Here is a 20,409-nt window from a genome sequence, read left to right as displayed (position 1 = left end):
TTTACTGATATTATATCGAAGCAGCACTGTTGCTGTTGGATGCTGTGCAATCTCAAAGTATTGGCTTCATGCCTCATTTGGATCAAATTCTTCCTCTGGAGTCTAATGATATAGGAATATTACATATTTTCTCTGATGTGCTCTGTTTTGCCAGAATGAAGTGCATCATGCTACTGATTATGTAGGTTCCATGGTGTAATGGTTAGCACTCTGGACTCTGAATCCAGCGATCCGAGTTCAAATCTCGGTGGGACTTTGGGGCTGCTTCTCTTTTAGAGTTGCCTTTCATTTGCAGATAGATATAACAGCAATAGTTTTGCTTTACAGCCCACTTTGATGGCAGTCTTCTTTGACCAAAAAATATTAATTGTTTCTGGGGATGACTCTCTTTTGCCACAAAGAAACTGCCCACTCTCATATCTCCAAAGCTCCAAGGTATAATGGCTATTAAACTGGCTTTTGATCTCAGCGATTTGCATTCAAAGCCCAGAAGGCCCCTAAAATCAGTTGAATTGTTTCCTGATAATTTAGAGTTTATTTCTTCTTTCGAGAAAGGTGTGATCCAAATAAAGTAAGTACATTTAAACAAGGGCACTTGATCAGTAAATGCACTACTTTCTAGAATTCATAACTCTTGTAAGTTATAAAAAGTTTGCTCTCCATACAATTTGTCAGCTCAAAGAATTACATTTATTACACATTTAATAAGACCATCAAATTGCTTGAAACATAGGAATGATTGTGAAAGTGAATATGATTCACCAAAATAATTGTATACCATTTTTTAATGTTAATAAAATTGGGCTTTTTCCAATCTTTTCACATCAATGTTGTTTCTGCATGTTCCAGTGAGCAGAGAATCTACTGCACATAGTGTGTACATTTTTCTTTTCATAGAGTTAAGGTTGGACATTATTCATCTGTGGAAAATGTTTCTGAGAGATATCTGGGTGCCCACTCTGATTGACCTTAGGGATTGTACATTAACGATATGTAGTTGCATCACTGTATTGGTATCAGGCACCAAAGTGCATTTAAATGTAATGTCGTGCAGAGAGAGAGAGAGAGTGTGAAAACGGCTACCTGAGTCGACTGAACTTCTGAATATTAACTCTGTTGAATTGTAATTTGAGAAATTAGAAAATGGAGTGTAAGAGCAAGATAATGGTTCCACCGAGACTTTGGATTCAAAGTCCAAAGTGCTAACCATTACACCATGGAACCCTTGCGAGATGCACCTGAGAGCGTTGAATCAGAAATGGCAATATAGAGCACATTTACAATTTTTACAGATTCATAGTCCCAATTGACTGATATCATACAAACACAGCGATGTTGTCGATTGACGTTGTGCTATAGCAATCTCTGTGCTTTATAGATCATGTAGATCAAATTCTTCCTCTTGAGGCATATGATTAAGCAATATTAAATATTGTTTCTGACTGCCTCTGTTTTGGCATAATGCAGTTCAGCATTTGCGTAAGTATTTAGGTTCCATGGTCTAATGGTTAGTAGGCTGGACTCTGAATTTAGTAATCCGACATGTTATAGCTATATTTTGTTTTCCTTTGGGTGTATTGTCATTTTATGCACATAGATTTCCTAGCAGTGGCTGTGATGAATAGTTCAATTTGATAGCAGCTTCCTTTCGAGAATTTGAAAAAAAAAGAATTAAATAGTCTCTCTGGATGACTCTGCTTTGATTTCTATGCGCACATTCCTTTTGCGTTTCAGAGGGATTGACCAACATACACAACAGTGCTTGGAAGACCTCTTCCTCCCTCATGGCATGCAAAGCTAACCTCTCTCCTACCTTGTGTTTTTTTACTTTTTAACTTCCCCTTCCGAGTCATGATCATGTAACTGAATTTACATTTTTTGATTTTAACTGCAGTAGTTGCTTGTTTTTCATTTTTATTTTTTGTGTACGCATACATCCCTTTTTGTGGGGAGGGGGGAGTGATGTCTGTTTACTTATATTAGCTAATATAGGTCATTTTATGTCCGCTTACAATATGTGTCAGGATTTTTTATGTCGTTTCCAATCAATGTCTAATATCAAGTGGTTTGCAGCAGTCATACAAAGGCACGTAACACCCCCAAAACACCTACATAAGTTAGAAATACTCCGGAAGAGTACTCAGTTTATGAAAAGGCGGTGAATCCCAAATAGAACTGTAAATGTAAGCTAGCAAGCAGACCGTGCACCCCTGTTTGGAACTATGACCTGTGTGTTGTCCTCTATTAACAGAACAATGTAACTGCAGCCCATGTCACATAAAATAGAAAGTAGAGATTATGCAAATTAACTCCCAGAAGAGCCTGGTGTCACCCCAAAAGGTGTCATGCTTTTCACACCAATAAACATCCACACATAGATCCCTGCGAACCTCAAAAACGTACAGGAAACCCTGTCCAGCGCTTTGCTCCCAGAGGAGATAAGGTTGAAAAACCACCCTATGTTAAAAGTGTCCATAATCCATGCCAGCTGCCCTGTCTATAGAACCTGGCCGTTCGTGGCCTAGGGGCATGAGTGGAAGGGTTTAACCTGCCTGGGTTCTTGGGCATGGTTTCATCATGCCTCAGTTTACAATGGCATTCTGCCGCTTTGTCAGGCTTTAAAGAAGCCTGACTCCTGCAGAGCAAACGATCTGATTATTTCCTTACATGTTTTGTACGTAAGAATGCGGATGGTGCTCTGAACCTCCTATGGTGGTTATTAAGCATGGTATACATACCAGAGCATGTAACTGTGCCTACAAATGGAACATTTTGTTCATTTATTAGGGAGTTGTGAAAATGGCAAAATCAAATTGCCATTACTGACACAGACCAGCTGCCGCTGTCCGGACATTTGGTCGAAAGACATTTGGTCGACGTAATTTGGTCGAAAGCCAAATGGTCGATTTTTTTATTTATTTATATATATATTTTTTAGGTTGTAGTTTAGGGAAAAAAAGGGGTTTTTAGAAAAAAAGGGGGTTGGGGGGACCCCCCCAAACCCCCCCCCCCCAAAAAAAAAAGTGAAAATAAAAAACAAAAGCAATTCGACCATTTGGTTTTCGACCAAATGGTTTCGACCAAATGTCCTGTCGACAAATTTTTGTTCGACGAAATGTCTGGCAACCCAGCTGCCGACTGTTGCTATTGACAGGAGTTCCAGGTGAATAAACTGAGGAGATCACCAGTTCAATTACCTGTGAACGCATTTTGAAGCTCATTCACAACCAGTTCATGCCCGTTCTCTCCATTTTGGCTTTCTGGCTGGCCGAGGGGCCCTTCAGTAATGTTCTTTGCTAACCATTAAACCATGGGCCCCTTGCTGGTGCAACCTGACAGAGTTGTAACAGAAATGAGAATCGAGATCTCATGCATCATTTTAACAAACTCATATTCCTAGCCCACGGATATTATGCAAATGTGGAACTGTTTAGTTGGTTGTTGCGCAATAGCAAACTCTTTGCTTTACAGCTCATTTGGATAGGATTCTTCCTCTGGAGGCATAAGATAAAAGAATATTGCATACATTTTCTAAAAGGCTCTTTTTTTGCTGCAATGACGTTGATCATGTCACTAAGTATGTAGGTTCCATGGTGTAATGGTTAGCACTCTGGACTCTGAATCCAGCGATCCGAGTTCAAATCTCGGTGGGACCTTGGGAATTACTGTGTTTGTTTTCCTCTCAGTGTCTTGTTTTAATAGCAATGACGCTGCTGTGTCGCCCACTTTCATAGCATTATTCCCTGGGTGCATTTGAAAAAAGAAAGATTTTCCATGGATGACGCTCTTTAGCCACAATGAAACCCACCACTTTCTGTGCTGTGAAAGACCCATGGTGTAATGGTAGCACCCTGGAGGTTGAATCCAATAATTTGCATTCAAATCTCTGTAAGAGCTTACCATCAGTCGAACCTTTCCCTTATCGTTTATTGTGGATGTCTTCTTTGAAGAAAGGTATGATCCAACTAAAGTAAGTACATTCACGAATGGGACCTTGGTCGGTACAAACAGTATTTATACACCTCAGGCCTTTTGTGAATTAAGAAAAGTGTGTTCTTCGTTCTATTTTTCATCTCAAACTGATACCTTCATTTTACAAACATGTAAAGACTGTTAAGACGCTTGATTAATATCATTGATTCTGAATATGGTCGCTTTTCATAGGATTAACCCTTTAACAATTTTGAAAGAGAATGGCGATACAATAGAGCTGCTTTTCCCAAAATGGTATTATTAATGTTGTTGCTGCATCTTCAAGTAAAAGGAGAATCCATTGGGTCACAGATTGAGCATGTTTCTTAACATTGAGTTAAGTTTGAACATTTCAAATCTTTTATGTATGTTTCCGATGCAGATCTGCCCATCGACTCAGAATGACCTCACTGTTCATACATTTAAAAAAAATGCATAACGGTTAAGGTGCTAGGCACAAAAGTGGATTTTTATGAAAAGTTATGCCAGAGAGTGAGAGCGAAAATGAATACCCTACACCACTAACCTTATGAATATTACTATCTTTGGCCTATAATTTAAGACAAAAAGGAGACAAAGTGTGTTAGAGCAAGAGAGAGGTTTCACCGAGACTTGAACTCGGATCGCTGGATTCAAAGTCCAAAGTGCTAACCATTACACCATGGAACCCTTGTTGAGCAGAGCTTCATAAAGGCAATGAGAATATAGGGCACAGTCAAGATTTTTACTGACATATAGTAAGCGTTTACTGATATTATATCGAAGCAGCACTGTTGCTGTTGGATGCTGTGCAACCGCAAAGTATTGGCTTCATGCCTCATTTGGATCAGATTCTTCCTCTGGAGTCTAATCATATAGGAATATTACATATTTCTCTGATGTGCTCTGTTTTGCCAGAATGAAGTGCATCATGCTACTGATTACGTAGGTTCCATGGTGTAATGGTTAGCACTCTGGACTCTGAATCCAGTGATCCGAGTTCAAATCCCGGTGGGACCTTCGGGCTGCTGCTCTTTTAGAGTTGCCTTTCATTTGCAGATAGATATAACAGCAATAGCTTTGCTTTACAGCCCACTTTGATGGCAGTCTTCTTTGACCAAAGAATATTAATAGTTTCTTGGGATGACTCTCTTTTGCCACAAAGAAACTGCCCACTCTCATATCTCCAAAGCTCCAAGGTATAATGGCTATTAAACTGGCTTTTGATCTCAGCGATTTGCATTCAAAGCCCAGGAGGCCCCTAAAATCAGTTGAATTGTTTCCTGATAATTTAGAGTTTATTTCTTCTTTCCAGAAAGGTCTGATCCAAATAAAGTAAGTACATTTAAACAAGGGCACTTGATCAGTAAATGCACTACTTTCTAGAACTCATAACTCTTGTAAGTTATAAAAAGTTTGCTCTCCATACAGTTTGTCAGCTCAAAGAATTACATTTTTTACACATTTAATAAGACCATCAAATTGCTTGAAACATAGGAATGATTGTGAAAGTGAATATGATTCACCAAAATAATTGTATAACATTTTTTAATGTTAATAAAATAGGGCTTTTTCCAATCTTTTCACATCAATGTTGTTTCTGCATGTTCCAGTGAGCAGAGAATCTACTGCACATAGTGTGTACATTTTTCTTTTCATAGAGTTAAGGTTGGACATTATTCATCTGTGGAAAATGTTTCTGAGAGATATCTGGGTGCCCACTCTGATTGACCTTAGGTATTGTACATTAACGATATGTAGTTGCATCACTGTATTGGTATCAGGCACCAAAGTGCATTTAAATGTAATGTCGTGCAGAGAGAGAGAGAGAGAATGTGAAAACGGCTACCTGAGTCGACTGAATTTCTGAATATTAACTCTGTTGAATTGTAATTTGAGAAATTAGAAAATGGAGTGTAAGAGCAAGATAATGGTTCCACCATCGTTGGATTCAAAGTCCAAAGTGCTAACCATTACACCATGGAACCCTTGCGAGATGCACCTGAGAGAGTTGAATCAGAAATGGCAATATGGAGCACATTTACAATTTTTACAGATTCATAGTCCCAATTGACTGATATCATACAAACACAGCAATGTTGTCGATTGACGTTGTGCTATAGCAATCTCTGTGCTTTATAGATCATGTAGATCAAATTCTTCCTCTTGAGGCATGTGATTAAGCAATATTAAATATTGTTTCTGACTGCCTCTGTTTTGGCATAATGAAGTTCAGCATTTGCGTAAGTATTTAGGTTCCATGGTCTAATGGTTAGTAGGCTGGACTCTGAATTTAGTAATCCGACATGTTATAGCTATATTTTGTTTTCCTTTGGGTGTATTGTCATTTTATGCACATAGATTTCCTAGCAGTGGCCGTGATGAATAGTTCAATTTGATAGCAGCTTCCTTTCGAGAATTTGAAAAAAAAAGAATTAAATAGTCTCTCTGGATGACTCTGCTTTGATTTCTATGTGCACATTCCTTTTGCCTTTCAGAGGGATTGACCAACATACACAACAGTGCTTGGAAGACCTCTTCCTCCCTCATGGCATGTAAAGCTAACCTCTCTCCTACCTTGTGTTTTTTTACTTTTTAACTTCCCCTTCCGAGTCATGATCATGTAACTGAATTTACATTTTTAGATTTTAACTGCAGTAGTTGCTTGTTTTTCATTTTTATTTTTTGTGTACGCATACATCCCTTTTTGTGGGGAGGGGGGAGTGATGTCTGTTTACTTATATTAGCTAATATAGGTCATTTTATGTCCGCTTACAATATGTGTCAGGATTTTTTATGTCGTTTCCAATCAATGTCTAATATCAAGTGGTTTGCAGCAGTCATACAAGGCACGTAACACCCCCAAAACACCTACATAAGTTAGAAATACTCCGGAAGAGTACTCAGTTTATGAAAAGGCGGTGAATCCCAAATAGAACTGTAAATGTAAGCTAGCAAGCAGACCGTGCACCCCTGTTTGGAACTATGACCTGTGTGTTGCCCTCTATTAACAGAACAATGTAACTGCAGCCCATGTCACATAAAATAGAAAGTAGAGATTATGCAAATTAACTCCCAGAAGAGCCTGGTGTCACCCCAAAAGGTGTCATGCTTTTCACACCAAGAAACATCCACACATAGATCCCTGCGAACCTCAAAAACGTACAGGAAACCCTGTCCAGCGCTTTGCTCCCAGAGGAGATAAGGTTGAAAAACCACCCTATGTTAAAAGTGTCCATAATCCATGCCAGCTGCCCTGTCTATAGAACCTGGCCGTTCGGGGCCTAGGAGCATGAGTGGAAGGGTTTAACCTGCCTGGGTTCTTGGGCATGGTTTCATCATGCCTCAGTTTACAATGGCACTCTGCCGCTTTGTCAGGCTTTAAAGAAGCCTGACTCCTGTAGAGCAAACGATCTGATTATTTCCTTACATGTTTTGTACGTAAGAATGCGGATGGTGCTCTGAACCTCCTATGGTGGTTATTAAGCATGGTATACATACCATAGCATGTAACTGTGCCTACAAATGGAACATTTTGTTCATTTATTAGGGAGTTGTGAAAATGGCAAAATCAAATTGCCATTACTGACACAGACCAGCTGCCGCTGTCCGGACATTTGGTCGACGTAATTTGGTCGAAAGCCAAATGGTCGATTTTTTTATTTATTTATATATATATTTTTTAGGTTGTAGTTTAGGGAAAAAAAGGGGTTTTTAGAAAAAAAGGGGGTTGGGGGGACCCCCCCAAACCGCCCCCCCCAAAAAAAAAAGTGAAAATAAAAAACAAAAGCAATTCGACCATTTGGTTTTCGACCAAATGGTTTCGACCAAATGTCCTGTCGACAAATTTTTTTCGACGAAATGTCTGGCAACCCAGCTGCCGACTGTTGCTATTGACAGGAGTTCCAGGTGAATAAACTGAGGAGATTACCAGTTCAATTACCTGTGAACGCATTTTGAAGCTCATTCACAACCAGTTCATGTCCGTTCTCTCCATTTTGGCTTTCTGGCTGGCCGAGGGGCCCTTCAGTAATGTTCTTTGCTAACCATTAAACCATGGGCCCCTTGCTGGTGCAACCTGACAGAGTTGTAACAGAAATGAGAATCGAGATCTCATGCATCATTTTAACAAACTCATATTCCTAGCCCACGGATATTATGCAAATGTGGAACTGTTTAGTTGGTTGTTGCGCAATAGCAAACTCTTTGCTTTACAGCTCATTTGGATAGGATTCTTCCTCTGGAGGCATAAGATAAAAGAATATTGCATGCATTCTCTAAAAGGCTCTTTTTTTGCTGCAATGACGTTCATCATGTCACTAAGTATGTAGGTTCCATGGTGTAATGGTTAGCACTCTGGACTCTGAATCCAGCGATCCGCGCTCAAATCTCGGTGGGACCTTGGGAATTACTGTGTTTGTTTTCCTCTCAGTGTCTTGTTTTAATAGCTGTGTCGCCCACTTTCATAGCATTATTCCCTGGGTGCATTTGAAAAAAGAAAGATTTTCCATGGATGACGCTCTTTAGCCACAATGAAACCCACCACTTTCTGTAGTGTGAAAAACCCATGGTGTAATGGTAGCACCCTGGAGGCTGAATCCAATAATTTGCATTCAAATCTCTGTAAGAGCTTACCATCAGTCGAACCTTTCCCTTATCGTTTATTGTGGATGTCTTCTTTGAAGAAAGGTATGATCCAACTAAAGTAAGTACATTCACGAATGGGCCCTTGGTCGGTACAAACAGTATTTATACACCTCAGGCCTTTTGTGAATTAAGAAAAGTGTGTTCTTCGTTCTATTTTTCATCTCAAACTGATACCTTCATTTTACAAACATGTAAAGACTGTTAAGACGCTTGATTAATATCATTGATTCTGAATGTGGTCGCTTTTCATAGGATTAACCCTTTAACAATTTTGAAAGAGAATGGCGATACAATAGAGCTGCTTTTCCCAAAATGGTATTATTAATGTTGTTGCTGCATCTTCAAGTAAAAAGAGAATCCATTGGGTCACAGATTGAGCATGTTTCTTAACATTGAGTTAAGTTTGAAAATTTCAAATCTTTTATGTATGTTTCCGATGCAGATCTGCCCATCGACTCAGAATGACCTCACTGCCCATACATTTAAAAAAAATGCATAAAGGTTAAGGTGCTAGGCACAAAAGTGGATTTTTATGAAAAGTTATGCCAGAGAGTGAGAGCGAAAATGAATACCCTACACCACTAACCTTATGAATATTACTATCTTTGGCCTATAATTTAAGACAAAAAGGAGACAAAGTGTGTTAGAGCAAGAGAGAAGTTCCACCGAGACTTGAACTCGGATCGCTGGATTCAAAGTCCAAAGTGCTAACCATTACACCATGGAACCCTTGTTGAGCAGAGCTTCATAAAGGCAATGAGAATATAGGGCACAATCAAGATTTTTACTGACCTATAGTAAGCGTTTACTGATATTATATCGAAGCAGCACTGTTGCTGTTGGATGCTGTGCAATCGCAAAGTATTGGCTTCATGCCTCATTTGGATCAAATTCTTCCTCTGGAGTCTAATGATATAGGAATATTACATATTTTCTCTGATGTGCTCTGTTTTGCCAGAATGAAGTGCATCATGCTACTGATTATGTAGGTTCCATGGTGTAATGGTTAGCACTCTGGACTCTGAATCCAGCGATCCGAGTTCAAATCTAGGTGGGACCTTGGGGCTGCTTCTCTTTTAGAGTTGCCTTTCATTTGCAGATAGATATAACAGCAATAGCTTTGCTTTACAGCCCACTTTGATGGCAGTCTTCTTTGACCAAAGAATATTAATAGTTTCTGGGGATGACTCTCTTTTGCCACAAAGAAACTGCCCACTCTCATATCTCCAAAGCTCCAAGGTATAATGGCTATTAAACTGGCTTTTGATCTCAGCGATTTGCATTCAAAGCCCAGGAGGCCCCTAAAATCAGTTGAATTGTTTCCTGATAATTTAGAGTTTATTTCTTCTTTCGAGAAAGGTGTGATCCAAATAAAGTAAGTACATTTAAACAAGGGCACTTGATCAGTAAATGCACTACTTTCTAGAACTCATAACTCTTGTAAGTTATAAAAAGTTTGCTCTCCATACAGTTTGTCAGCTCAAAGAATTACATTTTTTACACATTTAATAAGACCATCAAATTGCTTGAAACATAGGAATGATTGTGAAAGTGAATATGATTCACCAAAATAATTGTATAACATTTTTTAATGTTAATAAAATAGGGCTTTTTCCAATCTTTTCACATCAATGTTGTTTCTGCATGTTCCAGTGAGCAGAGAATCTACTGCACATAGTGTGTACATCTTTCTTTTCATAGAGTTAAGGTTGGACATTATTCATCTGTGGAAAATGTTTCTGAGAGATATCTGGGTGCCCACTCTGATTGACCTTAGGGATTGTATATTAACGATATGTAGTTGCATCACTGTATTGGTATCAGGCACCAAAGTGCATTTAAATGTAATGTCGTGCAGAGAGAGAGAGAGAGAGAGAGAGTGTGAAAACGGCTACCTGAGTCGACTGAACTTCTGAATATTAACTCTGTTGAATTGTAATTTGAGAAATTAGAAAATGGAGAGTAAGAGCAAGATAATGGTTCCACCGAGACTTGAACTCGGATCGTTGGATTCAAAGTCCGAAGTGCTAACCATTACACCATGGAACCCTTATGAAATGCACCTGAGAGCGTTGAATCAGAAATGGCAATATAGAGCACATTTACAATTTTTACAGATTCATAGTCCCAATTGACTGATATCATACAAACACAGCAATGTTGTCGATTGACGTTGTGCTATAGCAATCTCTGTGCTTTATAGATCATGTAGATCAAATTCTTCCTCTTGAGGCATATGATTAAGCAATATTAAATATTGTTTCTGACTGCCTCTGTTTTGGCATAATGAAGTTCAGCATTTGCGTAAGTATTTAGGTTCCATGGTCTAATGGTTAGTAGGCTGGACTCTGAATTTAGTAATCCGACATGTTATAGCTATATTTTGTTTTCCTTTGGGTGTATTGTCATTTTATGCACATAGATTTCCTAGCAGTGGCTGTGATGAATAGTTCAATTTGATAGCAGCTTCCTTTTGAGAATTTGAAAAAAAAAAGAATTAAATAGTCTCTCTGGATGACTCTGCTTTGATTTCTATGTGCACATTCCTTTTGCGTTTCAGAGGGATTGACCAACATACACAACAGTGCTTGGAAGACCTCTTCCTCCCTCATGGCATGTAAAGCTAACCTCTCTCCTACCTTGTGTTTTTTTACTTTTTAACTTCCCCTTCCGAGTCATGATCATGTAACTGAATTTACATTTTTAGATTTTAACTGCAGTAGTTGCTTGTTTTTCATTTTTATTTTTTGTGTACGCATACATCCCTTTTTGTGGGGAGGGGGGAGTGATGTCTGTTTACTTATATTAGCTAATATAGGTCATTTTATGTCCGCTTACAATATGTGTCAGGATTTTTTATGTCGTTTCCAATCAATGTCTAATATCAAGTGGTTTGGAGCAGTCATACAAAGGCACGTAACACCCCCAAAACACCTACATAAGTTAGAAATACTCCGGAAGAGTACTCAGTTTATGAAAAGGCGGTGAATCCCAAATAGAACTGTAAATGTAAGCTAGCAAGCAGACCGTGCACCCCTGTTTGGAACTATGACCTGTGTGTTGCCCTCTATTAACAGAACAATGTAACTGCAGCCCATGTCACATAAAATAGAAAGTAGAGATTATGCAAATTAACTCCCAGAAGAGCCTGGTGTCACCCCAAAAGGTGTCATGCTTTTCACACCAAGAAACATCCACACATAGATCCCTGCGAACCTCAAAAACATACAGGAAACCCTGTCCAGCGCTTTGCTCCCAGAGGAGATAAGGTTGAAAAACCACCCTATGTTAAAAGTGTCCATAATCCATGCCAGCTGCCCTGTCTATAGAACCTGGCTGTTCGTGGCCTAGGGGCATGAGTGGAAGGGTTTAACCTGCCTGGGTTCTTGGGCATGGTTTCATCATGCCTCAGTTTACAATGGCACTCTGCCGCTTTGTCAGGCTTTAAAGAAGCCTGACTCCTGCAGAGCAAAAGATCTGATTATTTTCTTACATGTTTTGTACGTAAGAATGCGGATGGTGCTCTGAGCCTCCTATGGTGGTTATTAAGCATGGTATACATACCATAGCATGTAACTGTGCTTACAAATGGAACATTTTGTTCATTTATTAGGGAGTTGTGAAAGTGGCAAAATCAAATTGCCATTACTGACACAGACCAGCTGCCGCTGTCCGGACATTTCGTCGAAAGACATTTGGTCGACGTAATTTGGTCGAAAGCCAAATGGTCGATTTTTTTATTTATTTATATATATATTTTTTAGGTTGTAGTTTAGGGAAAAAAAGGGGTTTTTAGAAAAAAAGGGGGTTGGGGGGACCCCCCCAAACCCCCCCCCCCCAAAAAAAAAGTGAAAATAAAAAACAAAAGCAATTCGACCATTTGGTTTTCGACCAAATGGTTTCGACCAAATGTCCTGTCGACAAATTCTTTTCGACCAAATGTCTGGCAACCCAGCTGCCGACTGTTGCTATTGACAGGAGTTCCAGGTGAATAAACTGAGGAGATCACCAGTTCAATTACCTGTGAACGCATTTTGAAGCTCATTCACAACCAGTTCATGCCCGTTCTCTCCATTTTGGCTTTCTGGCTGGCCGAGGGGCCCTTCAGTAATGTTCTTTGCTAACCATTACACCATGGGCCCCTTGCTGGTGCAACCTGACAGAGTTGTAACAGAAATGAGAATCGAGATCTCATGCATCAGTTTAACAAACTCATATTCCTAGCCCACGGATATTATGCAAATGTGGAACTGTTTAGTTGGTTGTTGCGCAATAGCAAACTCTTTGCTTTACAGCTCATTTGGATAGGATTCTTCCTCTGGAGGCATAAGATAAAAGAATATTGCATACATTCTCTAAAAGGCTCTTTTTTTGCTGCAATGACGTTCATCATGTCACTAAGTATGTAGGTTCCATGGTGTAATGGTTAGCACTCTGGACTCTGAAGCCAGCCATCCGAGTTCAAATCTCGGTGGGACCTTGGGAATTACTGTGTTTGTTTTCCTCTCAGTGTCTTGTTTTAATAGCAATGACGCTGCTGTGTCGCCCACTTTCATAGCATTATTCCCTGGGTGCATTTGAAAAAAGAAAGATTTTCCATGGATGACGCTCTTTAGCCACAATGAAACCCACCACTTTCTGTGGTGTGAAAGACCCATGGTGTAATGGTAGCACCCTGGAGGTTGAATCCGATAATTTGCATTCAAATCTCTGTAAGAGCTTACCATCAGTCGAACCTTTCCCTTATCGTTTATTGTGGATGTCTTCTTTGAAGAAAGGTATGATCCAACTAAAGTAAGTACATTCACGAATGGGCCCTTGGTCGGTACAAACAGTATTTATACACCTCAGGCCTTTTGTGAATTAAGAAAAGTGTGTTCTTCGTTCTATTTTTCATCTCAAACTGATACCTTCATTTTACAAACATGTAAAGACTGTTAAGACGCTTGATTAATATCATTGATTCTGAATATGGTCGCTTTTCATAGGATTAACCCTTTAACAATTTTGAAAGAGAATGGCGATACAATAGAGCTGCTTTTCCCAAAATGGTATTATTAATGTTGTTGCTGCATCTTCAAGTAAAAAGAGAATCCATTGGGTCACAGATTGAGCATGTTTCTTAACATTGAGTTAAGTTTGAAAATTTCAAATCTTTTATGTATGTTTCCGATGCAGATCTGCCCATCAACTCAGAATTACCTCACTGTTCATACATTTAAAAAAAATGCATAAAGGTTAAGGTGCTAGGCACAAAAGTGGATTTTTATGAAAAGATATGCCAGAGAGTGAGAGCGAAAATGAATACCCTACACCACTAACCTTATGAATATTACTATCTTTGGCCTATAATTTAAGACAAAAAGGAGACAAAGTGTGTTAGAGCAAGAGAGAGGTTCCACCAAGACTTGAACTCGGATCGCTGGATTCAAAGTTCAAAGTGCTAACCATTACACCATGGAACCCTTGTTGAGCAAAGCTTCATAAGGGCAATGAGAATATAGGGCACAGTCAAGATTTTTACTGACCTATAGTAAGCGTTTACTGATATTATATCGAAGCAGCACTGTTGCTGTTGGATGCTGTGCAATCGCAAAGTATTGGCTTCATGCCTCATTTGGATCAAATTCTTCCTCTGGAGTCTAATGATATAGGAATATTACATATTTTCTCTGATGTGCTCTGTTTTGCCAGAATGAAGTGCATCATGCTACTGATTATGTAGGTTCCATGGTGTAATGGTTAGCACTCTGGACTCTGAATCCAGCGATCTCGGTGGGACCTTGGGGCTGCTTCTCTTTTAGAGTTGCCTTTCATTTGCAGATAGATATAACAGCAATAGCTTTGCTTTACAGCCCACTTTGATGGCAGTCTTCTTTGACCAAAGAATATTAATAGTTTCTGGGGATGACTCTCTTTTGCCACAAAGAAACTGCCCACTCTCATATCTCCAAAGCTCCAAGGTATAATGGCTATTAAACTGGCTTTTGATCTCAGCGATTTGCATTCACAGCCCAGGAGGCCCCTAAAATCAGTTGAATTGTTTCCTGATAATTTAGAGTGTATTTCTTCTTTCCAGAAAGGTGTGATCCAAATAAAGTAAGTACATTTAAACAAGGGCACTTGATCAGTAAATGCACTACTTTCTAGAACTCATAACTCTTGTAAGTTATAAAAAGTTTGCTCTCCATACAGTTTGTCAGCTCAAAGAATTACATTTTTTACACATTTAATAAGACCATCAAATTGCTTGAAACATAGGAATGATTGTGAAAGTGAATATGATTCACCAAAATAATTGTATAACATTTTTTAATGTTAATAAAATAGGGCTTTTTCCAATCTTTTCACATCAATGTTGTTTCTGCATGTTCCAGTGAGCAGAGAATCTACTGCACATAGTGTGTACATTTTTCTTTTCATAGAGTTAAGGTTGGACATTATTCATCTGTGGAAAATGTTTCTGAGAGATATCTGGGTGCCCACTCTGATTGACCTTAGGGATTGTACATTAACGATATGTAGTTGCATCACTGTATTGGTATCAGGCACCAAAGTGCATTTAAATGTAATGTCGTGCAGAGAGAGAGAGAGAGAGAGAGAGTGTGAAAACGGCTACCTGAGTCGACTGAACTTCTGAATATTAACTCTGTTGAATTGTAATTTGAGAAATTAGAAAATGGAGTGTAAGAGCAAGATAATGGTTCCACCATCGTTGGATTCAAAGTCCAAAGTGCTAACCATTACACCATGGAACCCTTGCGAGATGCACCTGAGAGCGTTGAATCAGAAATGGCAATATAGAGCACATTTACAATTTTTACAGATTCATAGTCCCAATTGACTGATATCATACAAACACAGCAATGTTGTCGATTGACGTTGTGCTATAGCAATCTCTGTGCTTTATAGATCATGTAGATCAAATTCTTCCTCTTGAGGCATATGATTAAGCAATATTAAATATTGTTTCTGACTGCCTCTGTTTTGGCATAATGAAGTTCAGCATTTGCGTAAGTATTTAGGTTCCATGGTCTAATGGTTAGTAGGCTGGACTCTGAATTTAGTAATCCGACATGTTATAGCTATATTTTGTTTTCCTTTGGGTGTATTGTCATTTTATGCACATAGATTTCCTAGCAGTGGCTGTGATGAATAGTTCAATTTGATAGCAGCTTCCTTTCGAGAATTTGAAAAAAAAAGAATTAAATAGTCTCTCTGGATGACTCTGCTTTGATTTCTATGTGCACATTCCTTTTGCGTTTCAGAGGGATTGACCAACATACACAACAGTGCTTGGAAGACCTCTTCCTCCCTCATGGCATGTAAAGCTAACCTCTCTCCTACCTTGTGTTTTTTTACTTTTTTACTTCCCCTTCCGAGTCATGATCATGTAACTGAATTTACATTTTTAGATTTTAACTGCAGTAGTTGCTTGTTTTTCATTTTTATTTTTTGTGTAAGCATACATCCCTTTTTGTGGGGAGGGGGGAGTGATGTCTGTTTACTTATATTAGCTAATATAGGTCATTTTATGTCCGCTTACAATATGTGTCAGGATTTTTTATGTCGTTTCCAATCAATGTCTAATATCAAGTGGTTTGCAGCAGTCATACAAAGGCACGTAACACCCCCAAAACACCTACATAAGTTAAAAATACTCCGGAAGAGTACTCAGTTTATGAAAAGGCGGTGAATCCCAAATAGAACTGTAAATGTAATCTAGCAAGCAGACCGTGCACCCCTGTTTGGAACTATGACCAGTGTGTTGCCCTCTATTAACAGAACAATGTAACTGCAGCCCATGTCACATTAAATAGAAAGTAGAGATTATGCAAATTAACTCCCAGAAGAGCCTGGTGTCACCCCAAAAGGTGTCATGCTTTTCACACCAAGAAACATCCACACATAGATCCCTGCGAACCTCAAAAACGTACAGGAAACCCTGTCCAGCGCTTTGCTCCCAGAGGAGATAAGATTGAAAAACCACCCTATGTTAAAAGTGTCCATAATCCATGCCAGCTGCCCTGTCTATAGAACCTGGCTGCTCGGGGCCTAGGGGCATGAGTGGAAGGGTTTAACCTTCCTGGGTTCTTGGGCATGGTTTCATCATGCCTCAGTTTACAATGGCACTCTGCCGCTTTGTCAGGCTTTAAAGAAGCCTGACTCCTGCAGAGCAAAAGATCTGATTATTTCCTTACATGTTTTGTACGTAAGAATGTGGATGGTGCTCTGAACCGCCTATGGTGGTTATTAAGCATGGTATACATACCATAGCATGTAACTGTGCCTACAAATGGAACATTTTGTTCATTTATTAGGGAGTTGTGAAAATGGCAAAATCAAATTGCCATTACTGACACAGACCAGCTGCCGCTGTCCGGACATTTCGTCGAAAGACATTTGGTCGACGTAATTTGGTCGAAAGCCAAATGGTCGATTTTTTTATTTATTTATATATATATTTTTTAGGTTGTAGTTTAGGGAAAAAATGGGGTTTTTAGAAAAAAAGGGGGTTGGGGGGACCCCCCCAAACCCCCCCCCCCAAAAAAAAGTGAAAATAAAAAACAAAAGCAATTCGACCATTTGGTTTTCGACCAAATGGTTTCGACCAAATGTCCTGTCGACAAATTTTTTTCGACGAAATGTCTGGCAACCCAGCTGCCGACTGTTGCTATTGACAGGAGTTCCAGGTGAATAAACTGAGGAGATCACCAGTTCAATTACCTGTGAACGCATTTTGAAGCTCATTCACAACCAGTTCATGCCCGATCTCTCCATTTTGGCTTTCTGGCTGGCCGAGGGGCCCTTCAGTAATGTTCTTTGCTAACCATTACACCATGGGCCCCTTGCTGGTGCAACCTGACAGAGTTGTAACAGAAATGAGAATCGAGATCTCATGCATCATTTTAACAAACTCATATTCCTAGCCCACGGATATTATGCAAATGTGGAACTGTTTAGTTGGTTGTTGCGCAATAGCAAACTCTTTGCTTTACAGCTCATTTGGATAGGATTCTTCCTCTGGAGGCATAAGATAAAAGAATATTGCATACATTCTCTAAAAGGCTCTTTTTTTGCTGCAATGACGTTCATCATGTCACTAAGTATGTAGGTTCCATGGTGTAATGGTTAGCACTCTGAATCCAGCGATCCGAGTTCAAATCTCGGTGGGACCTTGGGAATTACTTTGTTTGTTTTCCTCTCAGTGTCTTGTTTTAATAGCAATGACGCTGCTGTGTCGCCCACTTTCATAGCATTATTCCCTGGGTGCATTTGAAAAAAGAAAGTTTTTCCATGGATGACGCTCTTTAGCCACAATGAAACCCACCACTTTCTGTGGTGTGAAAGACCCATGGTGTAATGGTAGCACCCTGGAGGTTGAATCCAATAATTTGCATTCAAATCTCTGTAAGAGCTTACCATCAGTCGAACCTTTGCCTTATCGTTTATTGTGGATGTCTTCTTTGAAGAAAGGTATGATCCAACTAAAGTAAGTACATTCACGAATGGGCCCTTGGTCGGTACAAACAGTATTTATACACCTCAGGCCTTTTGTGAATTAAGAAAAGTGTGTTCTTCGTTCTATTTTTCATCTCAAACTGATACCTTCATTTTACAAACATGTAAAGACTGTTAAGACGCTTGATTAATATCATTGATTCTGAATATGGTCGCTTTTCATAGGATTAACCCTTTAACAATTTTGAAAGAGAATGGCGATACAATAGAGCTGCTTTTCCCAAAATGGTATTATTAATGTTGTTGCTGCATCTTCAAGTAAAAAGAGAATCCATTGGGTCACAGATTGAGCATGTTTCTTAACATTGAGTTAAGTTTGAAAATTTCAAATCTTTTATGTATGTTTCCGATGCAGATCTGCCCATCGACTCAGAATGACCTCACTGTTCATACATTTAAAAAAAATGCATAAAGGTTAAGGTGCTAGGCACAAAAGTGGATTTTTATGAAAAGTTATGCCAGAGAGTGAGAGCGAAAATGAATACCCTAAACCACTAACCTTATGAATATTACTATCTTTGGCCTATAATTTAAGTCAAAAAGTGTTAGAGCAAGAGAGAGGTTCCATCGAGACTTGAACTCAGATCGCTGGATTCAAAGTCCAAAGTGCTAACCATTACACCATTGAACCCTTGTTGAGCAGAGCTTCATAAAGGCAATGAGAATATAGGGCACAGTCAAGATTTTTACTGACCTATAGTAAGCGTTTACTGATATTATATCGAAGCAGCACTGTTGCTGTTGGATGCTGTGCAATCGCAAAGTATTGGCTTCATGCCTCATTTGGATCAAATTCTTCCTCTGGAGTCTAATGATATAGGAATATTACATATTTTCTCTGATGTGCTCTGTTTTGCCAGAATGAAGTGCATCATGCTACTGATTATGTAGGTTCCATGGTGTAATGGTTAGCACTCTGGGCTCTGAATCCAGCGATCAAATCTCGGTGGGACCTTGGGGCTGCTTCTCTTTTAGAGTTGCCTTTCATTTGCAGATAGATATAACAGCAATAGCTTTGCTTTACAGCCCACTTTGATGGCAGTCTTCTTTGACCAAAGAATATTAATAGTTTCTGGGGATGACTCTCTTTTGCCACAAAGAAACTGCCCACTCTCATATCTCCAAAGCTCCAAGGTATAATGGCTATTAAACTGGCTTTTCATCTCAGCGATTTGCATTCAAAGCCCAGGAGGCCCCTAAAATCAGTTGAATTGTTTCCTGATAATTTAGAGTTTATTTCTTCTTTCCAGAAAGGTGTGATCCAAATAAAGTAAGTACATTTAAACAAGGGCACTTGATCAGTAAATGCACTACTTTCTAGAACTCATAACTCTTGTAAGTTATAACAAGTTTGCTCTCCATACAGTTTGTCAGCTCAAAGAATTACATTTTTTACACATTTAATAAGACCATCAAATTGCTTGAAACATAGGAATGATTGTGAAAGTGAATATGATTCACCAAAATAATTGTATAACATTTTTTAATGTTAATAAAATAGGGCTTTTTCCAATCTTTTCACATCAATGTTGTTTCTGCATGTTCCAGTGAACAGAGAATCTACTGCACATAGTGTGTACATTTTTCTTTTCATAGAGTTAAGGTTGGACATTATTCATCTGTGGAAAATGTTTCTGAGAGATATCTGGGTGCCCACTCTGATTGACCTTAGGGATTGTACATTAACGATATGTAGTTGCATCACTGTATTGGTATCAGGCAACAAAGTGCATTTAAATGTAATGTCGTGCAGAGAGAGAGAGAGAGAGAGTGTGAATACGGCTATCTGAGTCGACTGAACTTCTGAATATTAACTCTGTTGAATTGTAATTTGAGAAATTAGAAAATGGAGTGTAAGAGCAAGATAATGGCTCCACCGAGACTTGAACTCGGATCGTTGGATTCAAAGTCCAAAGTGCTAACCATTACACCATGGAACCCTTGCGAGATGCACCTGAGAGCGTTGAATCAGAAATGGCAATATAGAGCACATTTACAATTTTTACAGATTCATAGTCCCAATTGACTGATATCATACAAACACAGCAATGTTGTCGATTGACGTTGTGCTATAGCAATCTCTGTGCTTTATAGATCATGTAGATCAAATTCTTCCTCTTGAGGCATATGATTAAGCAATATTAAATATTGTTTCTGACTGCCTCTGTTTTGGCATAATGAAGTTCAGCATTTGCGTAAGTATTTAGGTTCCATGGTCTAATGGTTAGTAGGCTGGACTCTGAATTTAGTAATCCGACATGTTATAGCTATATTTTGTTTTCCTTTGGG

General features: G+C 39.0%; 10 non-coding genes across 10 annotated transcripts; 5 read left to right on the top strand and 5 right to left on the bottom strand.

Moving 5' to 3' along the window:
* The first annotated feature begins 184 nt into the window (after positions 1–184).
* Positions 185–256, top strand: TRNAQ-CUG (transfer RNA glutamine (anticodon CUG)). Its single transcript has one exon. It is a non-coding gene; the product is annotated as a tRNA-Gln (tRNA).
* A 3,328-nt stretch (positions 257–3,584) lies between these two features.
* TRNAQ-CUG (transfer RNA glutamine (anticodon CUG)) lies at positions 3,585–3,656 on the top strand. The gene has a single exon. It is a non-coding gene; the product is annotated as a tRNA-Gln (tRNA).
* A 913-nt stretch (positions 3,657–4,569) lies between these two features.
* TRNAQ-UUG (transfer RNA glutamine (anticodon UUG)) lies at positions 4,570–4,641 on the bottom strand. Its single transcript has one exon. It is a non-coding gene; the product is annotated as a tRNA-Gln (tRNA).
* Positions 4,642–4,899: 258 nt separating this feature from the next.
* On the top strand, positions 4,900–4,971 carry TRNAQ-CUG (transfer RNA glutamine (anticodon CUG)). The gene has a single exon. It is a non-coding gene; the product is annotated as a tRNA-Gln (tRNA).
* Positions 4,972–9,255: 4,284 nt separating this feature from the next.
* TRNAQ-UUG (transfer RNA glutamine (anticodon UUG)) lies at positions 9,256–9,327 on the bottom strand. The gene has a single exon. It is a non-coding gene; the product is annotated as a tRNA-Gln (tRNA).
* Positions 9,328–9,586: 259 nt separating this feature from the next.
* TRNAQ-CUG (transfer RNA glutamine (anticodon CUG)) lies at positions 9,587–9,658 on the top strand. The gene has a single exon. It is a non-coding gene; the product is annotated as a tRNA-Gln (tRNA).
* A 917-nt stretch (positions 9,659–10,575) lies between these two features.
* On the bottom strand, positions 10,576–10,647 carry TRNAQ-UUG (transfer RNA glutamine (anticodon UUG)). The gene has a single exon. It is a non-coding gene; the product is annotated as a tRNA-Gln (tRNA).
* Positions 10,648–13,006: 2,359 nt separating this feature from the next.
* Positions 13,007–13,078, top strand: TRNAQ-CUG (transfer RNA glutamine (anticodon CUG)). The gene has a single exon. It is a non-coding gene; the product is annotated as a tRNA-Gln (tRNA).
* Positions 13,079–13,991: 913 nt separating this feature from the next.
* TRNAQ-UUG (transfer RNA glutamine (anticodon UUG)) lies at positions 13,992–14,063 on the bottom strand. Its single transcript has one exon. It is a non-coding gene; the product is annotated as a tRNA-Gln (tRNA).
* A 5,925-nt stretch (positions 14,064–19,988) lies between these two features.
* Positions 19,989–20,060, bottom strand: TRNAQ-UUG (transfer RNA glutamine (anticodon UUG)). Its single transcript has one exon. It is a non-coding gene; the product is annotated as a tRNA-Gln (tRNA).
* Between the last annotated feature and the right edge of the window lie 349 nt (positions 20,061–20,409).

This window comes from Ambystoma mexicanum, chromosome 5p, assembly GCF_040938575.1.
Source record: "Ambystoma mexicanum isolate Mex_15411 chromosome 5p, UKY_AmexF1_1, whole genome shotgun sequence".
NCBI lineage: Eukaryota > Metazoa > Chordata > Amphibia > Caudata > Ambystomatidae > Ambystoma > Ambystoma mexicanum.
The sequence above is the reverse complement of the archived record's forward strand: the minus strand, read 5'-3'. Positions and strand labels throughout refer to the sequence as shown.